Source organism: Talpa occidentalis, unplaced genomic scaffold, assembly GCF_014898055.3.
Source record: "Talpa occidentalis isolate TD23 unplaced genomic scaffold, MPIMG_talOcc4v2.1 talOcc4.6, whole genome shotgun sequence".
In the NCBI taxonomy this organism is placed as follows: domain Eukaryota; kingdom Metazoa; phylum Chordata; class Mammalia; order Eulipotyphla; family Talpidae; genus Talpa; species Talpa occidentalis.
Window position 1 is genome coordinate 117147395 of NW_023604972.1, and position 9021 is coordinate 117156415.

The window sequence follows — 9021 nt, forward strand, 5'->3', positions numbered from 1 at the left end:
CTGGCCGCGTGCCAGCTAATAACTTTTCTTTTCCTACGCTCTCTCCCGGTTCCCCTTTTCTTCACTCCGGTATGAATACACTGTGTTTCTCTCCACACGCCTGCTTTGATCGGGTCGCACATTCTGAAGTGCGCGGGTGAGGCCTGTGAGCAGGCGAGGCCCTGCCACTGGGTCGATCCTTCCCCACAGGCCTACACCTTTCAGTGTTAATCAGGAAACTCTTGACGGTTTAAAGATTAAATCTGGGAAAGGTTGGAACTGCACTTAGATTAGGTATTAAATCTTGGGAGGACCCAACTTGAAAGACTCCATTTTGCTCCTGTTTTTAACAATAATCCCCTTTTAATCAGACTCAAGTTGAGATATTTGAGGGAAATTTAAGGCACCAGAGCCAATCTTGCTGCTACTTTTCGTTCTTTGCTGATCCTGTGTGGTATTTACAGGTCATTTACATCAGTAGGTCAGGTTCACATACTCCAAGACCTTCTCCCTCCTTCTCTGAGGCTCCACTTTCTGGGAGCTCTTTTACTTAGTAATTAGTAGCTACAAACATGGATTTAAGCTTGGAGAGAATATGTTGCAGGAGATTATTGTAACTATAAGCAGGATAATTCCCAATGTTTGGAGTGCAGTTCAGAGCCCGGATCCCCAAGGCCCAACCCATCAAAGAAAGGCCCGGCAGAGTCACCCTGTTAAGCAAGTAGCTTTCTCTGTGATCCTATGTAACCAAGTTTCAGCTGCTCCAGAAGCATTAATCCAGGTCCAGTGCTTGGTGTGAGTTAGAACAGACACCTCAGCACTTAGCTGGAAGACAACCAAGGTTTTTAACAACTGTGTTCAGAGCCTAAGGATATGTGTTCGGCACCTATTGCTTTAGCAGCTAACTGCACATGTTTCAAGAGTTTAGGAGCAGTTACAGCTACAGAAACCAGTAAAATCTAAGGTTCTATCACTTACACCAGTGGTTTTATTCCAGTTACTCTTACCTGTGTGGAGGGGCAGGAAGACCACAGTGCAGGTTTTCTGATCCAGCAGACCTGGTAAAGGAGGAGTCAGAGTCCTCAGTGGTTTTTTGCAGGTCTTTTACTGGGATTTAGTGGGTACATGGCAGGCCGGGGTGCTGGGGGGCCAGGAGGCTGGCAGTCCTCCCAGCCCCCAGCAAATCCTCACTCTATCTGGGCTCTCTGGCGTTCTCTCTGCTTCTCTTCTTCTTCAGTTTCCGTTCATTCTTGGCTTCTGCTGGTGTCCCCGTGACGCCGCCCTTAAAAGCCCAGTCTCAGCCCAGGTGAATCCCATCTACCTATGCCCACACCCTACTCCAGGTGCCCACCATCAGGCATGCATTCAGGACCGCAAGGATCCATCATCTATCCTGATGGCGGGAGGGCAGAAAAGCCTGACATTTTTCCTTACCCTACACTGTGTCACTTTTTTTTTTTTAAAGATTTATTTATTTATGCATACAAGAGCTGGGGTGTAGGCAAGAGATGCTGGGGGAGGTAAGAGGATTCACCAGAGACAGAGCAAGGAGCAGAATAGGCAGATTGACCGAAATACACTGCAGAGGGGAGCAGAGAGTGAAGCAGGAAAGGTCTGTGATGCCATGTGGGTCACCTCCCAGGCAGGCTGAACTTGTGCTGCAATGTCTGGCAATAGCTTGATAGAGCTCTCTTTAAAAAAAAAAAAAAAAAAAAAAAAAAAGATTTATTTATTTGTTTGTTTATTTATTTAAGCACTGGGTACAGTCAGAAGCGCGGGTGACAGAATTCACCAGAGCCAGAGCGGGGAGCAGAGCAGGCAGAAGGACCGAAGTACACTGCTGAGGGGAGCAGCGGGCGGCAGGAGAGGTATGCGCCCTCCTCCGGTGGCCGGGGAGCAGCCGGGGAGCAGCCGGGGAGCAGCCGGGGAGCAGCCGGGGAGCAGCCGGGGAGCAGCCGGGGAGCAGCCGGGGAGCAGCCGGGGAGCAGCCGGGGATCAAACCAGCGCTGCAGAGGCTGTGGGCAGTTTTGCAACCCAGCGCTCAACCGCTGCGCCACCGCCACCGGAGAGGCCCAGATAGTGCTCCCTTTAACCCTTGTGCCACCAGGGAGGCCCCCTGTGTCTCTTTCTATGTATAGAATTGAGTTCCAAATTTTCCTGGGTTTGAGGTTATTAACTAGAGACAAGGAAATGGACACTCATGATTAGGATCTCTGACAAAATAGAGGGGTTGAGTTTGTTCCAGAGAAACTGAAACATTGAGTACTAGATATAAATTCAATAATTTTATTAGCTATTGCCTTGTGTACCAAGAGATGGCCTATTCTTGAAAATGTTCTATGTGCAATCATATGCAGCAGTTTTGGGGTGGTATGTTCTGTAGACATTTGGTCTAGCTCCTCATTTAAATATTATTTCCATACTTATGTTTTGTCTTGTTGAAAATTAATGTTTTTCACCCAAAGGAATGCTCCTTTGATCTCTCTTCCCAGGGGCTCTTCCTCCCCATCTTAGACATGTCCCATGCTCAGCAGCACCCACTTTTCTCTTCTCACCCTGTGTTCCACGTTGACAACACCCCTCATCCCACAGGCTGAGCCATATTGGGAACACCTATTATGCTAAACTCTCACTTGCAATCTACTCTAATTTCATGCTTAGTTAATAACATTAAAATATTAAATCATGGTAGTTTTAAACATGTTCATCTTATTTGTGCCATTTTGCTCAATATCCTTTATTTCCATGGGAGGAGGATATGAGGTATTATTCCAGAAGAATAAAAAGTTAATGCATGAAATAGGAACCATGACATTTACGGAAATGACCAAGCACTTGTAATTTAAGAAAAAGCTAGCTAATTGGCAGAAGATATGATTCTGGTTGTTCCATCTGCCGCACTAATAATGGGGAGATTATGATGATTTGTGGTCCAGTTACTCCAGTGGAAATTATGTTAATAATACACACAGAAATCACTATTGTTAAAAAAATAGTTCATCGGTATTAAAAAAAAAAAACTGATGGACTAGAAATACTAAGTTGTATTCTTAAAATGACATTGATTGTGCTTGCTTCGGCAGCACATATATTAAAATGACATTGATTATCAGAAGAGCTGTGCTTTGACCTTTCTTTGTTTCAGATGCCTTCCAATTGTGAATGAATGGCTCAACTTTTAGCAATAGATTTAATAACCAAGTCCTGCTGATAAACTAATAGAAATTAGATGATAGAGCATTTGACAATTCTCATGGCATAGAAGCAAAAAAAAAAAAAAAAAAACCTTTCCCCAAACAACTCAACGTTGCACAATTTTTTTTTAAGACACAGATAACTGAAGCAATTAAGTTCTCTCTGGAGAATAAAGGTCTCTTCCTTAAATTTTATTTGCTTGAAGCATTTGGATCAATTCCCTTTCAAATCATTTAAATAATAGAGCATCTACTACTTTCTTTAGGAAAATGACATTAACTTTCCATTTTCATACAAAGATTTAAAAAAGTTTAATCCCAATATGAATGTAGCAATAGGTGAGATTATCAATATGTTGTCATTATCATATCCTCTACCATGTGCATTTTTCTTCCCATTCCATATTGCTTTAATATCTTTTTTTTAAGATGTTTATTTATGCATACAAGAGCTGGTGTACAGGCCAGAGGTGTGGGGGGTGAGAGGATTCACCAGAGACAGAGAGGGGAACAGAACAGGCAGACTGACTGAAATACACTGCTGAGGGTAGCAGGGAGTGAGGCAGGAGAGGTTTGCTGTGCCATGTGGGTTGCTCCCTGGCCTGCCTGGGATTGAACTCCTGCTGCAGAGGCTTCGGATTGCTTCATAGTGCGGTGCTTAACCCCTTGCACCACCAGGAAGGACCCCTTAATATCTTATTTTTTTTTTTCATTTAAACCAAAGAATTAGAGGATGCCAGTGTGCAATATTACTAGTAACCAAGACTAAATAAGATAATACACATCTCAGATAATGCCAGACAATAAATGCAACTCAAAGACTGACTCACTCCTCTCAAACACTGATGTTACCTAAATTCACCTTGTGCTTCACCCCACTTTATCTCTGAATGAAGAGGTATCCCAGGAGTAGAAAAGGACACCCTGAATTAAGATCAAGTTTCCGTTACCAGGGGACACCAGAGCTGTCAAGGAATTCCATCAGTTATAGAAAATTAAATCCATATTTTGACATCTCAGTTTGTGGCCTGTGGGATGAAAAATTCAGAGCAAATAGCTTTTGCCTGACTGTGAAGGTGTCAGAGGTCAAAACAGGAAGAAGAGTAAGCAGGTAGATCATAGGGAAAGCAAAACCCAGGAAGGTGGGCCTCCCTGGTGGTACAAGGGGTTAAGCACCACACTATGAAGTAATGCGCAACCTCTGCAGCATTATTTCGATCCCTGGCCGGCCAGGGAGCAAGCCACCTGGTACAACAGACCTCTCCTGTCTCGTCTGCTGCTCCTCTCAGCAGTGTATTTCAGTAATTCTGCCTGTTCCGCTCCCCACTCTGCCTCTGGTGAATCCTTTCACACCCCGCATCTCTAGCCTGTACCCCAGATCTTGTATGCATAAATAAATCTTTTTTTAAAATGTTACTATTTGTGATCCTAAGTATGAAGCATCCTCAGAATATAAGTTCTTGTGTTTAGGCAAAAATGCAGTAGCTTGTAAGTCTGTCCTAAGCCTTTGCGGCACAAGTTCAATCCCCGGCCGGCTAGGGAGCAACCCACATGGCGCGGCAGACCTCTCCTGTCTCATCTGCTGCTCCCCTCAGCATTGTATTTTGGTACATCTGCCTGTTCTGCTCCCCACTCTCTCTGGTGAATCTTCTCATCCCCACAACTCTGGCCTGTACCCCACTTCTTAAAAAAATGCAGCAGCTGCTGATCAAGAACGGGTGAGAGGGGCCTCCCCGGTGGCACAGCAGTTGAGCGCTGGGTTGCGAGGCTGCCCGCGACCTCTGCGGCGCCGGTTCGATCCCCGGCTGCTCCCCGGCCACCTGAGGAGGGTCCCACATGGCGCGCAGACCTCTCCTGCCGCCCACTGCTCCCCTCAGCAGTGTACTTTGGTCCTTCTGCCTGCTCTGCTCCCTGCTCTGGCTCTGGTGAGTTCTCTCACCCTCCTGCGCTTCTGACAGTACCCAATGCCTCTATAAACAAAAAACAAACAAACAAACAAACAAACAAATAAATAAATAAACATGCCTCTATTAAAAAAAATAATAATAATTTAAAAAATAATAATAAAAAAAAAAAGAAGGGGTGAGAGAAAATTCATGACTGGATAAACAGCACCTTTGAAATGTTTTGTAAAAACAGCAGCTCCTTGTTTTCTCTATGAAGTTAAACTTTCCCCCTGTTATTTTGAAAGTGTTTGGCAAATAGGTCTTAAAATTTCTCATCACCAGAAAAAAAAAATGTAACTATTTATGATAATGGATATTAACCTGATGGCCATTTTGCAGTATATGCAAGTATATAATCATTATGTCATACATCTGAAATAACATAACAGCATATGTCAATTATACCTCAAAGAAAATGAAAACAGGGGCAGAGCTTTTCCATCTAGAATTTTTTTAAAGCTAAGATAAACTTCCAAATGAATCCTGAGCAGAAGTCAATGTGAAACACACATAAATGTACAAATGCACTTCCCCATTCTTTCTGCCCAGCTTGGTGATATATTAAAATGGTTTCATGTTTATCAAAAGCTGATGCACTGTAGAAATGAAAGCATGACCAAACCAGATTCATTGTGTAGAAAACAACAATGCCTTTCATAGTGATGTTATTACCCAACCACTCATCCTGGGTTTGTTAGGGGGAAATAATGTCCCGAACAAACTCCACAAATAGGTTTATGGACGCCACCCACACCAGACCAAAGATATCCAAGACATCAAGAACTACAAATCCCATAATGTCATCATCACCGAAGGGATGATGGAAACTGAGGGTGGAGTTAAGCGCCAGGCTTGGTATATAACCAGACATGTGGGCCTTGGGGGTGTCTTGGTTTTGCCATTTTTCAGCGTTCCATTGGGATTCCAACTCAGCAGAACTGGTAGGATGCATTCACCAATTTATCTCTCTCTCTCTCTCCCTGAGTTATTCATTTCGTCATTTACCCTTCTTTTGTAAATAAATCCTTTATAAACCTTTTTGTGTGTGCCTGCAGTTGAGTCTTACTATAAGTCCCTTTCAGGTGCACAGGAAAGGACCCACAGTCAGGCAACCCATTTCATATGAGGGTTGTGTTAGAAAAGAGAGGAGGCCAAGAGTATCAGACTGAAGCGGGCTTATTGAAAGTCCGTGAGCCTGTGTGTGCTCTCTGAAGGTTGCCCTGTAACAGGTTCACCACTAAAATCTACCCTTTGGAGCTGCTTGTACTGGTAGTATCCTGTGTAAGATGCATTATAGCAAGGAGGAAAGCCAGTGTGAGCACTGTGAAATTTTTACCAGTACATCCTTGTAAGATTTTCTATTGTACTCTATAAAAGTTCTCTTTGTCTCATTTGCAGTGATGATTCTAATCTTTATAAGACCAAGTTTCTAAGTTACTAAAAAATTAAAGCCAACGCTAATGAGGCAGTAATCCCCAATCAGACATAAGAATGTGGGCACGAAGTAAATCTAGCTAATGACAGCTATAATTCACAAGAACAAAATTTTGCATCAGTAAAGCCCTAAAAGTTTGTAAAAGCCTGTTTTAGAGTGATTAAAGTATATTGTTCCAGTAAACTCACAGCACAGTGACAAAACATTCTAAACTCATGACATTTTATTTTATAACTCTGGGAAAGACATTATCTCCCTCCTGACACAGTAAATACAAAGGGGTTATAATCACAGTTTTTCCTGTTATTCTGGATTTTTAGACATGACCTTTCAGTTCTAATTCAGTGATGAAAAAGCTTCTGTATGTATAGTAGGGGACTAGAATTGCAAGGTCTGACTAGAATTAGGTAGGGGGGCCTCCCTGGTGGTGTTAGGGGTTAAGACACAGCATTAAGATGCAGGGAGCTTACCCACATGGCACAGCAGACCTCTCCTGTCTCACCTGCTGCTCCCCTCAGCAGTGTACTTCAGTCAGTCTGCCTGTTCGGTTCCCCACTCTGTCTCTGGTGAATCCTCTCACCCCCCACACCTCTAGCCTGTACCCCAGTTCTTATATACATAAATAAATCCTCAAAAAAAAATGAATTAGGTAGGTACAATTCCCTGCTATTTTTGGTATAAGCATTCTTATGGAAAGTATACTCCCAAATTGGCAGAAAGGGAAATTTAAAAAAAAACAAAAAACAACTCACTAGCTTTTGTTAAATCAGTTCCAGAAAAGAACTGGGTTGGACAAAAGTTCACTGGCTAACTCCAGTTCTACATCGTATTATAGAACTTTTCAAGGCCTGATATTCCTAGAGGAAACCAAAACCAAAGTAGGAGATAAAAATGCCTTTTTTCAAGTTCTAAAAAGTCCATTTCCATGGGTTTAATATCCCCTACAACGTGCCACATTGCTGCTAATTTTTCCTCTTCCCAAATGCAACAGGAAGGAAGATGAGAAAATATTTATTAGGTCTTCATTAACAGCTTTACAATAGGGAAAAAGGGAGCACCTCCACCCCCTGCTGAGTTCTCACTTTGCTTTTCGCTAACTTTCATTGTGGGAGGGGAATGAGACACTATCACCCCACGTGTCACCTGCATAACCCAAACCCATACCCCTCCTCAAAACCCAGGACAACCGCTTCAACTCCTGCCATTTTACTGCTGTCCTGTGTACTCCCCGTCCCCACCCTTAGGCACCTCTGGTGAGTGGGTTCATATTCCCTCTCTCAATTCCAGAACCCCCATGTCTTTGTTATGCATGATGACCCAAACAATACAGCTCAAGTACTGAGCTCTCTAGAGGTCTGGTCTGGTCCATGGCAGAAATTGGAAATATCTGAGGGCAAATTGGGCTCCTTATCTTTTAGGCAATCTTTCCTTTGGTAATATTCTTCACAGATAGGCTTTTGGAAAGAACTAAAAAGCTGAGTTCAAGATTGTAATCTCTAAAACTATCAAGCATAAATATTTTATACAGAACAAAGCACTTATAATTTTGACAGCATGAGAGATGTAACATCTCCCCACTACTTAGGGTTCAAGCTTTTAATATTGCCCATAATCAGAAACTGACATTACCTACCCAATATGATTTTTCAATCTTCCCCCAAATAAATTATCTGCTATGATCTAAGCATTTCTTCTGACCACAATCTTAACTATTACATGCACAAGGTCCAAATACTGGTCACCCTAATTACTGTCTCATCATCTGTATCATTATTTTATCAGCATCCAAAAGATTGCCATCCAAAATTACAGTATACACCATATTAAATGTCTATAATCAGTAAAGAAAAGTTCAATTCCTTAACCCAACATGTAACTTTTAAGATAGAGTTTTAACAGCAATACTGAGTACTTCAAAATTTAAATTTGACCATTTCTTTTGCCTTATTAAACCAACACTTTGTTTCATTTTGAAAAGTTTTTATTTCTTCCTTGTTAATTAACCTAATCCTTCTTTCCTTTGAGAATCTAAAGAGCAGCTGGATTGTGCAAGTCGTTGCCACTGGAGTGAAGAGTTTTGGTTTGTTCTTTTTATTATTATTCTGACCCAATAATATTCATTGGCAGAGACTCTCAAAAACTGGCAAGAGCTATAAATTAGATATCTGAACTATTCTCCCTCACTATACAAAAGAGCTGTCCAACTTTCCAGTACCAAAATGCTTTAATTTATAAGATTTCTGCCTTAGGGGACTAGAAATTTTGCCTCTAAATTAGATGAACTTGTGGGTTATGAGTTATTAATTATGCAGCATGAAGCTTTGGGATGAGATAAATTGAACTAAACCCTAAAGCTGACTGATATGTAACATATCCCATATTTGTTGGATGAGAAAACAGAGCAAAACCTAAAAGTTGGCGTCATGGCTTGGATGGAATCAGAAAGATCCAAGTCCACTTTCCAGAT